This window comes from Uranotaenia lowii, chromosome 2 (assembly GCF_029784155.1).
Source record: "Uranotaenia lowii strain MFRU-FL chromosome 2, ASM2978415v1, whole genome shotgun sequence".
NCBI classification, from domain to species: domain Eukaryota; kingdom Metazoa; phylum Arthropoda; class Insecta; order Diptera; family Culicidae; genus Uranotaenia; species Uranotaenia lowii.
Window position 1 is genome coordinate 81,498,656 of NC_073692.1, and position 13,952 is coordinate 81,512,607.

A 13,952-nucleotide genomic window follows, 5' to 3' on the forward strand; every position below is an offset into this window, starting at 1 on the left:
CTTACGTCAATTTGGGAGCTAAATGTAGGAACTTTCTTTGGAATTTTAGAGGTCTTGGGAGCAGGTTTTGTTCGTTTTCTGGAGTTAGCAACAAATAGAATTGGGTGATCTTGATCAGTTGAGTCAGTGTCGTCAGTGTCAACTGGCAGCACTGAAAAAATGTTGGTGGACTGAGATTGGATCGGAGGCGCCGCGCCCTTTAACATGGCGGCAAAAGAACGTTTTGATCGTTCTTTTAAAGAGCGCTTTTGACTGTCCCAGCGACTCTTAAATGCCTCACACAAGGAGATATCATGGGGTGAGCCCCCGCAATAGACACATTTCTGTTCTATTGCTGAGCACGCTCCTTCCCCATGAGTCTCCCCACAGTTGGAACAACGCGTCTTGTTGCAGCAGTGTGACGCAGTGTGTCCCAATTTTATGCAATTTTTACATTGCATCGGTCGAGGCACAAAGAGCCGCACAGGCAGCCTTAAAATTCCGTCAATCAAGACGTAATTAGGGAGGGCGGTACCCGCAAAGGTAACACGAAATGAGTCTGAAGGTGAGTACACTTTGTTTCCATTCACGACGGTGGCAGTACTGAGTTGACGGCATTCCAAGATTTCGACCGAAGCCGAATCAAGGCTCTTAAACTTACCAACGCCGTTGGATTTCACGTAATCAGCTTTCAGACTCATTTCCGTGATTACACCCTCGATCTCTACGTCTCGAGACGGAATGTAAACATGGTATTCTAAATTTATGAAATTGCTGGTAGCAATTTCATTAGCAGCTTTCCGGTTGGCCACTACAACGCGCAATTTATTTGGTCGCACCTTTGTTATACTGGCCACGGAAGTCCACCTCGCCAGATCTTTGGTGATCTGTACCACGTTAAGCTGTTTACCGTTTTTTTTGGGCCGGATAAAAACCACCCAAGGCCCAGTAAAAGTTGAACCATCTGTGTAGGTTCGGAGACGGGTTGCTCTACTCTCAACTGTGGATGATGCAGAATTATCATCCATCCGAGAAAGATTAATACCTGAAGGACCAGCATCAGGCGAATCCTCCAGATGCTCTTCATTCTCTTTGATGACATTGTCATCATCCACAGTTGGTGGGTTTAACCCCCCGCCTTCCCTCATATTTTTGAGCGGGGGCACGAATGCCTTCCGTGTCAAAAATATGAGCGAAGCAGTCAATGTTCAAAAAATAAATAAAGAGAAACAATAGAAACAAGAAACAGTGAAAAAAGAATAAAATAAAGATTACTTGCAAGCACTTCTTAGCGAGTTATTCAGTTTAGTGTCCGGCACCGTCTCCACCACGTAGTCGTCCTTCGTTGATTGAAGATGGCGACGTCTAGCAAAATGCTGGGTCCTCCTTGTATCCCGATTACGGCAATCAGAACCAGAATCCTCGGAACGCCCTCCTCGGTACGCAAACCCGTATGTTCAGAGCGAACAAAGAGCACCCTTTTGATAACGATGGCCTTGGTGGTGTTGATGACAACGGCAGCCAATCTGCTGCTGTTGGCGAGCCGGTGACTACCTCGCACCAGTTTTTGGCTTGTGAGGGACGGCAATTGTTAACCGAACCAGCAGGAAAATCCACGATATGTGACAAAACTGCACTTTATACGTTATAAAAACAACCAATTTTCGATTTTTTTGGAAAAAATTTCACTTGAAAACGGTAGTGAAAAAATGACATCCACACTCCTTTTTTTAATTGTAATTGTAATTGTTTCTTTATTCAGTGACGATAACCTTTTTGAAAAATTACATTGTATCAGGTCAAGGAGATTTCAGTGGGAAAGCAAATAGAACAATGGAATGAATAAACACTATTTTAAGCTAACAATGAATTTAAAACTAATCAAACATTTTTAAAATATTAACGGTGATTAATTCCATCATAAATTAAAACATAATATAAAGGTAAAATCGATAAGATTTAACATTTTAAATAGAAGTATTTCTATAAAAACGTCTAACCTATTTAAAACTTTGTTATGGAAATTTATTGATAAATCAAGAGACAGCATTTTGTTGCCTATGATAGATTTTGACGTCCTGAACTCGATTTTTCCTCAGATTTTGTCTACTACCTCTCCTTTTGATGATATGAAAATTGAATGAAATGAATCAGTTTAAAAATGAATCAGTTTTGAGTGAAATCAATCACTGATGAGCTAGCAAATCTACATGAAAGGGAAAAAATGATTTTGAACGCTTTATTTAATGAGAGAATATAAACTTTATGATGATGATGACGATGAATGACTTGAAAAAGATAAATTCTACAGTATTGAAAAATTTGGAGTCAATATTTCAGACATTTTTGAAGAAAAAGACGAAAAGATTTTATTTAATTGTCTGAAAAAACGAGTAGATTTTTTTAAACATTTTAAAGTTTATCATTTCAAAGTTTCTTCAGAAAAGTGATGAAAATCACAGAAAAAGATTAAAAAAAAAGTCAGAAAACTGCAAAATTACCTTAAATAATTTTGACCTGTTTCCAAAAGTATCAGGGCACCAAATTCAATCAAAATAAGCTCTTTATTTCTCAACCAAAAAAAAATGTGAGTCCTCGTGAAATTCATCAAAACTCTTTTTAATGTGTAGTTGAACATTTAAAAGATCAAGAAACACTGAATAAAATATAGGCAGGAATGGCTTAGTTGAAAAAAATTTCATATAAGCATTAAATTTTAATTAAATAGAGTATATTTTTATTATCAAAGTGATGAGTTTTAAAGAAATGGATGATTTTGTTCAGATTCAGGTTGCCAGATTCCCCGGTTTTATCCGGGTTTGCCTGGTTATTTAATTCAAATTTTGGGAACAGTCCGGCCCGGCCCGGTAGCCCGGATTTCATTGACAAAAGCCCGGATTTTGTCCAGATTGTTTTCACTATATTTGGCAAATCAAACAAAATAAAAAAACGAAATGTGTTTTAAATTTTTTTATGTATGCCTCCAAAACGAAATTTTTTGAAGAAGCTTCATAAAAATAATCATGAAAGATTTTTTGGAAGCTTTAAATACCATTTAAAATCTGCTTTAAATATTGCCCGAATTTTTGGTTGTCAATTTAGAAATCAAATGCCCGGATTTTGCAAGTTTTAAATAAAATGGAATGGATGTGTCCGGCCCGTTTACGAGCTGAAAATAATCTGGCAACCTTAGTTTAGATACACTTTTCTAAAAAAAATTCAAAGACGAGGTAGTGTTTTTGTGTGTTAAGATTGGAGTCGCAATTAAAATGCTTGTAAGATTGTAAATCAAAAAAGACAATTGAAAATTAGTTGATTTTGTGATTTAAGTGATTCTAGAAATATAAAACAAAAAAAATCAATTTGGGTTAAAATTTCTTGAAAGTTTTGTCTTAATTGCCGTATTTTGCAAAATTTGGAGAACTTAACAATAAGAAAACTTCTATAACTTTTTCTCAGAAATCATAATTCGCAATTTTTGTTATGTTCTACTGTTTTCCTCAAAAATTGCCTAAATTGATAAAATAAATTTGTACCCATTTTTCAAAGTTATTTCGAAAACAAACAATGTTAAAAAAACTTATTGCATACAACGCTTCCAAATTAGTCTTAATCAGTTCTCAAGTTTTTTGCACCTCTAAAAAATGTTAATTTTGTTGCATTGTGTCATCAATGTGATAGCGCTAAGCTTTTTTTTCGTCTAGTAGGATTCCCAGGTATTTGAAATTAACAGCATTTTCTACAACGTAGTTGAACGGACTTCGGGGACCCTCAAGAAATTCAAAGAATTTTTAATTCGCATATTACTTTTTAGGGACGCATCCTGAAAGCCCAGAAAAAAACGCTCTTATCATACCTTGAGGGTCAATTTACTCAAAGTCGCTTAGGAAACAACAGCTGCGTTACTTTTCAAAAATATGATATTTATATTTATCATAATTTTGTAAAGAATTTAATTACACCACTAGAATTGGCATTAATTTGGCTTTCTGGTGAACAAAAATTAGTTGAAGAAATCTTCAGTTAATATACTCAAAATTCAGTGCAAAGTTGAATTCAAGTGCAAAAAAATCTGAGAAATTGACAAATTGACAAAAAGTTAAAAAAAAACAGCGACCTTTGTAAATTCGTAAAAATTCTGTGTTTCGTATTTTGACAATCTAAAAATGCAAAAATTTGTCAAACTATGTCAACTTTACATTTTTGAAAATATATATCTGATGTGACTGAATCAATTTTGACGGTTTATTGGAGGTACGGTCTTTACACCACTTTTTAAACTTTTTTGGGATCATTATCTTAAAAATTTCAAGAAAATATAGCGTTAAGTGCAACGTATAGCTTCTAATTTTAGTTTTTTGGACACTAAGTGAATTTTTTTTAACATTCCATAGCTGGTCTACAGTCTTTTTTCCGAAGAATGTTTTTCGGATTTATTTTCTTAGACTTTGAATAATGGAAAACTGAAGTGTTTGAGGCAAATAATTTCTGAGAAATATATTTAAGTTACTAAACGAGATTGAGCAAATTTTTATCATTCAAAATTGATAAAATTGATTTCATTCTGACTATTAATAATTTTTCGAAGACATCGCTGAAAACACTCAGAGTGGAGATGGGTCGATAATTATTTATATGTATAAGTAGGGTCTCCAGATTAAAAAATTGGTTTGACTCTGCTGTTTTCAAAATTTCTGGATAGGTTCCTGTGACTAAAATATTGTAGTCAATAAAATATTTTTGATTGTTATTTAAACAAAAAATGTGAACATGTTTTGAAATGTTGTTTAAAAAACTGATGATGCATCTTAATTTTTAATTGAGGAACACACCTATTTATATTCTGATTCTGAAAATAAATTTAAAGATTGGGAGGATTTTGATTTTTTCTATTAAATTTTTAACTATCGAAATTTAATTTCTTATGATAATTTACCTGAACAAAATTAATGAGCACAATTTTTTATTTCAAGATACATTGTCAAAAAATAACCTGTCCATAAAACGAAAATAGTACTTAAACATTCAAACAGACATTTCAAATGTTTAAGCATAGTTTTGGAAAGAAAACACGAAAATAAAGCTCGATGATGCTAAAAGGATTTCAAAGTACCTAATAGACAGCCAAACTAAAAAAAATGCATAGTTTCCACATTCTACATTTACATAAATTTCATCGGGATTGAATATCTAACTTCATTTCAACGATTCAGTAATAATTCCGTGTAGCGTAAATTGAATCATGTCCTTGAATTTATTCCTGCAAATAGAACTTTAAACGCAAAAACCTTCCTTCCACAGAACTTTGTTGAGGATCGGATGAAACATTCCCAAACTTCGGAAAACGTTTAGCTTCGGAGGCGAGAAAACGGAAAGCCTATTTTGGGACCAGCCAGAACAAACCATAAGCCACACTACTGGTGCAAGAAGCTGCTGCGAACACAGAGAGCCAGGAAGGCAAGCGGAAGAACGAAACGAAACGGGATGAGCAACGACGACTATGGCAAATAACTTTGTTCGGAAGAATTTACAGCATGTTTTGCAGACTTTTCCGGTGAGTTTTTCAAAGTCAGAGTCTCTTCCTCTGGTGTTTGCTGGGACGTGTCGATTGTTGATGCTTCCATAAATATGTTTGAATCAGCTATATCAGTGATCTTGCTCCAAAAATAAAATGAAAAATATTGAAAATTTGGGAAATTTTCAGATATTTTTACACGTCGACAAGTTTCAAAATATTGATATTTACATAGGCTCTAACGAGCCAGTCGTTGTCTGTTCCTTTGTCGTCTCCTCCGAAAGTGGTCTACTACTCTATACGTGTTCGGCTATCGGAACACATTCCACGTGACTCAGAAGCGAAGGAATTCCCTTGTACATCGTCTCGAGGGAAAAACGGAAGAGAGAGAAAGTGTTTCTGGTCTTTTTTTTCTTGCTAGAAAAAGTGGCAAAAATAGAACCGATAATGTTTCCCCTGAACGCTTCAATGTGGAAGTCGAACATGGTACGCAATGAAGCTACATGATTTAGACTTCCCCGAAGCATCGACAAACGGCAAACTTCTTTCTTTGAAGCCACTTCGAGCGACGAGAAGCCGTCTCGGCAACACTTGGGTCGAATTAATTTTACGCGGAAAGGAGATGTGATGGATTGCATAAAATCCAAGCGGCAACCGATTTCCTCGCAACTCGGGTCAATTTTGAAAGCGAAACTTTCTGAGCGCTGACTGCACTCTCTGGGCGAAGATGCGCGCATTTCCGATCAGCCTGCTCTGCTCGAGAAAGTTAATTGGTGCGGAAATTGATAGAGGAATATCTTTTTCATCCAAATTATCCAATTGACTGTAAGTGATTTTCAGCATGATTGATCAGCTGCGATGAGTGGAGGAAGACTGTGAACGACCGAGAGGAGATTTTGGAATCAAAGCTGCTTTTGAATTTTAAAAAGATCTGACAAAAATGACAAATATAACGAAATGACAAAAATGCCAAAAATTCCAAAAATGATAAAAATGGCAAAAATAACAAAAATGCAAAATGCCAAAAATTATAATAATGACAAAAATGACAAAACGGCAAAAATTCACAAAAATTCACAAAAATGACGAAATTGACAAAAATGACAAAAATGACAAAAATGACAAAAACTACAAAAAATTACAAAAATAAAAAAAATTCAAAAATGACAAAAATGGAAAAATGACAAAAAAAACACAAAAAACACAAATATCACAAACATTTCAAAAAAGACTAAACTAATAATATTTCTAGATATGGCAATGACAGCAATGACAAAGAATTACAAAATATGCAAAGAAAAATTTCATTTTTTTTTTTTTTTTTTTTTGTAGCGGCCCACCACACTCCCCCACACCAAAAGGCTCAATTGAGCCCCCTGGTAATGGACGCTACTGTTCTCAGCATGTCTGGCAGCAAAATGATAATAAGAGTAAACGCGAGCAAATTTTAATCATGCTGAGAACACAAATATTTATAATGTCGTGCGAGGAAATGTATTATTTAACTAAATTGACTACAATATGAAATCTCAATGGAAAATAATTTCCTTTGAAGAGATTCATTATTCGATATTTACTAATATACTATTTATTTATTGCTAATTTTATTATGTTATGTTCAATAATTTTATAAGATAAAATACAAACTACAAGATTTTTAAGAAAAATAATATTAGATATTAACGCTACAAAAGTACAAAAGGTATCGAATCGGAATTCGAAAGAGTTATAATTAATTCAGTGACACAAGTGATCAGCATTCTGATGCCTATGTTTCAATAAATAATTTTGAAAACATTTGACGTTCTGAACTCGATTATTTATTCCAGTCCTCTAGTTTTAGTGATATGAGGTTTACAAGTTTTAAAATTGATCAGGAAGCACACATTTTAAGACTGCTGCTACGATTGGTTGTTTATGATTTGGCCACCGGTGAAAAGATGGATTTACTGAGAAAGAGCACATTTTTAAGGCTGCTGTTATGAAAATATTGTTGATACGATCACCGGTAAAAAGACGGATTTACTAAAAGAGCGCAGGTTTTCAAGGCTGCTGCAACGAATGTTTGCTTGTGATTTGGCCACCGGTGAATAGACGGATTTACTGAGGAGGCGCATATTTATAAGGCGGGTAATACGAAAAATTGTTTATAATTCGGCCACCGGTAAAAAGACGTATTGGATCAGGGAGCGCACATTTTTAGGGCTGCTGCTACGATTGTTTGTTTAAGGGGGGGGTAGGGTCTAACACTTTCAAAAAATCGATTTTTTTATTTTTTTATTTTCTTATTGTAAAACATTTCAAGAATGTTGTGTCAAATTTTCAAGTCAATTGAAGCAAAACTGTAGAAGTTATAGGCCTTTATCTCCTCCTATCTAATACTGCAAGAAAGCAAGAGCAGAAACTTCAAACGCGTTTTTCTCGAAAGCACATTTTTAAAGTCCGTGGACATCGTCATTTGAAAACTACTTATCCGATTCTTTTCAAATTTGGAACATGTTTTCTACATATAAAATACCAGACCCCAACGTTTTTGTTTTTTGATTTTTTTATTTTGGGGAGATTTTAGAGGTGAAAAATGGCGGATTTTTTAGTGAAAAATCGTAGTTTTTACTTCAAACAGACACAAAAATTTCTTAAAAAACTTTTTAAGTTAAATAAAAACGTTGGGGTCCAGAAAAACATCTATTAAAAATATTTTGCTCTGATTTTTTGACTTCAGATGATTCTGTGCTGAGATACAGTGTCCACCGCAAATCCTGTTTTCTAAAAGGCATCCTCGAAAGTACTCCGTCACCGGCTCATTTTTCAATATTTTTCTACGAAAAAATTACAAAATGTTTTTTTAACAATGCTTTGTATAATGCAAAAAATTTGAATACATTTGTTTGAACGATACCTCTAGAAAAAAATCGTGAAAATGGTGTTTTTTTTATAGCCGTTAGACCCTACCCCCCCCTTAAGATTTGGCCACCGGTGAAAAGACGCATTCACTGAGGGAGCGCATATTTTAAAGGCTGCTGCTACGAAAAAATTGTTTCTGATTCGGCCACAGTTAAGAAGACGGATTGGAACAGGGGCGCCAATTTTTAAGGCTGCTGCTACGATTGTTTGTTTATGATTCGGCCACCGGTGAAAAGACGGATTGGCTGAGGTAGCGCAGATTTTCAAGGCTGCTACTACAAAAAAATTGTTTCTGATTCGGCCACAGATAAAAAGACGGATTGGATCAGGGAGCGCACATTTTTAAGGCTGCTGCTACGATTGTTTGTTTATGATTCGACCACCGGTGAATAGACGGATTGGCTGAGGGAGCGCAGATTTTCAAGGCTGCTGCTACGAAAAAATTGTTTCTGATTCGGCCACAGGTAAGAAGACGCATTGGAACAGGGGCGCCAATATTTAAGGCTGTTGCTACGATTGTTTGTTTATGATTCGGCCACCGGTGAATAGACGGATTGGCTGAGGATGTGCAGATTTTCAAGGCTGCTGCTACAAAAAATTGTTCCTGATTCGCACCCGTAAAAAGACGGATTGGATCAGAAAGCGCATGTTTTCAAGGTTGCTGCTACGATTGTTTGTTTATGATTTGGCTACCGATGAAAAGACCGATTTGCTGAGGAAGCGCAGATTTTTTAAGCTGCTGCTTCGAAAAAAAAATCTGAATCGGCCACAGTTAATAAGACGGATTGACTCAGGGAGCGCAAATTCTTGAGGCTGCTGCTACGATTGTTTGTTCATGATTTGGTCACCGGTGGAAAGACAGATTTGCTGAGGGAGAGCAGATGCTAAGGCTGCTGCTACGAAAAAATTGTTTCTGATTCGACTAGCGGTAAAAAGACGGATTGGATCAGCAAGAGCACATTTCCAGGCCGCTGCTACGATTGTTTGTTAATGATTTACTGATAGAGGGAAGATTTTTAAGGCTGCTGAAAAGCAAAAAAATTGTTTCTGATGCGGCCACCGGTAAAAAGACGCATGGGCTCAGGGAGCGCAGATTTTCAAGGCTGCTGATTTGGTTGTTTCTTAATGATTCAGCCATGGAAGAAAAGATTTTATTTTGTAATGAAAAGATGAATTTGCTGAGGGAGCGCAGATTTTTGAGGCTGGTGCTACGAAAAAATTGTTTCATTTTCGAACACCGATAAAAAGACGGATGGGCTCAGGGAGCGCACATTCATCAGGCTGCTACGATTGTTTGTTTATGATTTGGCCACCGGCAAAAAGATGGATTTGCTGATAGAGCGCAAATTTCAAGAGCTGCTGTTACGAAAAAAATGTCTCTGATTCGGAAACCGGTAAAAAACGGATTGGATCAGGGAGCGCACATTTTTAAGGCTGCGGCTTCGATGGTTTGTTTAAGATTTTCCACCGTTGAAAAGACGGTTTTACTGAGGGAGCGCAGATTTTCAAGGCTGCTGCTACGAAAAAATTGTTTCTGATTCGGCCATCGGTAAAAAGACGGATTAGATCATGGAGCGCACATGTTAAGGCTGCTGTTTCGATTGTTTGTTTATGATTTGGCCACGGGTGGAAAGATGGATGTACTGAGGGAGTTTCTTTAACCGAACCATAATAGGAGCTTGTCTAGAAAGTCTAGTCCGGTAAAAAAGACGGATTGGTTCAGAGAGCGCACATTTTTAAGGCTGCTGCTACGATTGTTTGACGGATTTTTCTGAGAGAGGGTAGATTTTTAAGGCTACTGCTACGAAAAAATTGTTTCTGATTCGGCTAATAGAATCGGAGTGACTTCAATGCGACTCGATTCGGCAGCAGATACGCATAAATAGTCTGAAACACATGTTTCGCTAAACTTTTCTGACGCAGAAAGAATGTTCTCTCGCTCGACACACCCATTTTGCAGCAGTAAAAACTTGTGTTGATGCGACCTTTTTGCCTTCTCAGTTTTAGTTAGATATCCTGTACTAAGCCTTCAGCATACTTGCTATCTACCATATGAAAAAATATTGAAACACGTAGGACGAACAGAAGAACACATACCGTTTACTTTGAGAATGCTTTTAAATTTTGCCGCATTCCCCAGTTAGCTTAATGTTCTCTTTCAATTTGAGCCCTGACAGCTTTTACTCCATCCATATTGAATGGGGGCCAGCCAATTCAATGTGTTCAACCTTGAAAACTAATCTTCAATATTCGAGTATCTCACACCGACCAATTAGCATCGGAATTCAAATTAAGCAATTGGCCACGTTCCTGGCTGGCATTGCGGTCGAAAGGCCAAACACGTCAATGAAAGCCGAGCCAACTGACTGACTAGAACACTAAAATCATCTCATTGTTCCAAGCCAAAAATATCCAATTTCGATTACCTTCAGCCGAATACACCTGAGCTGGTCTGTTTCCGGTCGGATGAAGTTGGCTTTCTTGATTCTCCTCTTCCTCTATCCCTGACCAAAAACAGAGGGAAAAAACGCACAAAGAACCTTGACTGGTTGCTCTGGCCGTTTGTCGTTTGTCTGACTGACTGACTGAATGACTGTCTATGGTCGGACAATTCGATCCAAAAATAACTTCCGCTTTCCACCAGAAAAACCAGAAAAAGAGAGGCCTGACCAACACGAATGGAATCCATCGAGCAGCGCGCACCAGAAAACCAATCCAAACAAATAATGATTGTTCCGGCAGATGAATCCATAAAAGTGACACCACTTTTCCCATATACCAAATTCTGCATTCTGGCTGAGGGGTTTTTTGTTGTTTTCGTTTATTGGTGTGTTGTTGTAGGCCAGTAGTCGCTTGCTGATGATGATGGCAATATTGTTGAAACTTTATTGTTACCGTGTTTGTTGGCGTCGTTCCCTGCCTTCTGTTTCGTGTGATACCGAAGTGCCCCGCCGGATGTCAACAGTTAGTCTCGAAATATGGCTCAGTAGGGGATGTTGATTTACCTTGACATTAAGTGGCTTGTCAGAGTCATAACCTTCCCATGGCGCTCGAATCAGGGTTGGGATGCAACATATTCAGATGATAGATATAAATCATTTTCTGGCGATTTTTGTTTTAATTGTTTTGGAAAATTTTAAAGAAAGAATATTTAACCATGACACAATAATGAAGACATATTTTGAGAATCCCTGGATTTGAAAAAAAGTGTATCTTTATTTGTTTTCAATTTTTACTAATGTTTCACTTATCTTCCTGGCGAACAAATTCATTCAAGTTTCCTTTTAGGCACCATTCGTTTAATCTTTTTCATCAATTGTAGTATTTTTTGACACTGATTTATTTTGATCGTCAGGCTCTCTCAAGTGTTGGAATAAATAACGTCTTTGGGTTCATCTGGACACTATTTGCGGCATGCCAGTGATGATATTTTCCCGTAATAACGACAAGCAAAAGATGCCTTTCCAGTTAATTTTACATAAAAACTTACTGGTGTTCATGTTGATGTGGAAATTTTCTATACTTCAACCAAAATTCAGCCTTTACTTCAACCATGAGGTCTCAATATTTCAACGTCATTGGCATAAGAAGTGAACGCCAGTGGCGGTGATTCGATTTGATACCACTGGCTTTAACCTCCCATTGCAACCGCATTGTGTATGACTGAAAGAAACAAAATAAAAACGTTTTCACGTCCATCCCTATATGGAACCCCATTCTCCCCTACATAACTGTGGTATAAACTAGGGTTACCATACGTACTCTTTTAAGAGTACATGTACTCTTGTTCGATCGAAAATGGGCGTACTCTGCTTTTTGTTATTTTTTACGAAATGTGCTCATTTTTCATCAGAGCCATTTGTTTACCACATCTTATACAAGAAATTCGAAAGAAAAACAAATTACAAAAACTTTCAATACCTTGCCTAAATATCCCGTATTCATGGAGGCATTTTTGAATATTTATTTACATTAAGCGCAATAGAAGCCTTTGGGTATGCAAAGAGCTTACAAAGAGTTCAAAAGCTTCTCTTCGAATAATCCAAATAGTAATTCTCAGTCACTGACTTTTATTTTTCGGAAAATCCGGGCATTTTTACTCAAAAACCTCACAAAATCCGGGCATTGGATTTTAAAATTTTCAATTGAAAACCTGAGCAATATCTGGGAAAATATGACCAAAATTCAGGCTTTTCTGATGCAAATTAAGAGAAAAAGTGAAAAATGTACACATTAAAAAAAAATCTTTTTTATTGAGTCACATCAGCGATGTTCAATTTTACAGGTTCAAAAATCATACATCATGTAAAGAAAAATGTTTTTTGGTTTGGATTTTGCTTAGATTTTGGATAAATCCGGGCATTTTTCCTCGATACCTGGGCAACCGGACCAGGCTTTTTCCATTTTTTTAAGCAAGCAATTAGGAACAAATTGGCAATACATGAATGACTTTAAATAACTCTGTTTTGGATAGTTTTCCTTACTCTTTTGGATTTCTTTTTTTCATTGTACTCTTTTTAGCATTGCGAGATATGGTAAACCTAATATAAACCCCACAATAGGCAAGTGATTATCAGAATCAGCGAAACTCGAAAATCCATGTGAAAATCCATGTGAAAATCGAATAAACCTAGTATATTTTCAAAAAATTTTGGATAGTAGAAAATTTATTTGGAAATGTTTCATCGGGGAGGTACTCGACTTGTAGACTAGCTAAATGAGTTATTGATGAAAGTTTCCAACGTTTCATTTCTTACTGCATATTCTACAGAATGAAATGACGTTTTCTTGTGACAATCTATTTGCCTGGTCGTGTATGGCAGTTTACAGTTTGCGAATAAAATTCGTATGTCTAACGATTTTCGGAATAAATCCTCACAGAATAAAACTTTTAGTTCAGTATTGCTTGGCTGTTTAATTTTGGTTTTTTTTAAGCTTTATTAAAGGATCGATATTGTTTAAAATTAATCCTTAAACACGACGCAAATCAGATTTTACCACAAACAAGAGCCGAGTTAAACTTAACAAGAAAATGGAAAGTTTTCGTCGCTCTAGAAGTTTCAATCAGGATCGAACCGCTGGAAAATGTAAATCAATACGTCGTCGTTTCGTTAAAAATAAAAATATCTATGGTTTGTTTTGTGTCATTTTTGTGTTTTTTTTTTGTCACTTTTGTGTCAATTTTTCATCATTTTCTTGTCTTTTTGTGCCATTTTTGTGTCATTTTTATGTCATTTTTGTGTCATTTTTGTGTCATTTTTATGTCATTTTTGTGTCATTTTTGTGTCATTTTTGTGTCATTTTTGTGTCATTTTTGTGTCATTTTTGTGTCATTCATGTGTCAATTTTTCGTCATTTTTGTGCCATTTTAGTGCCATTTTTGTTTCTTTTATTGTCATTGGTGACGTCTTTGTCCTATTTGTTTTTGAAATTTCTGTCATTTGAAATTCTGCAGAGGGTCAATTTAACAAAAATTACAAAATTGATTTAAAAATATCGTCATAAATATTTAAAAAAAATAACAATTTTACAAAAATGACAAGACTGATAAAAA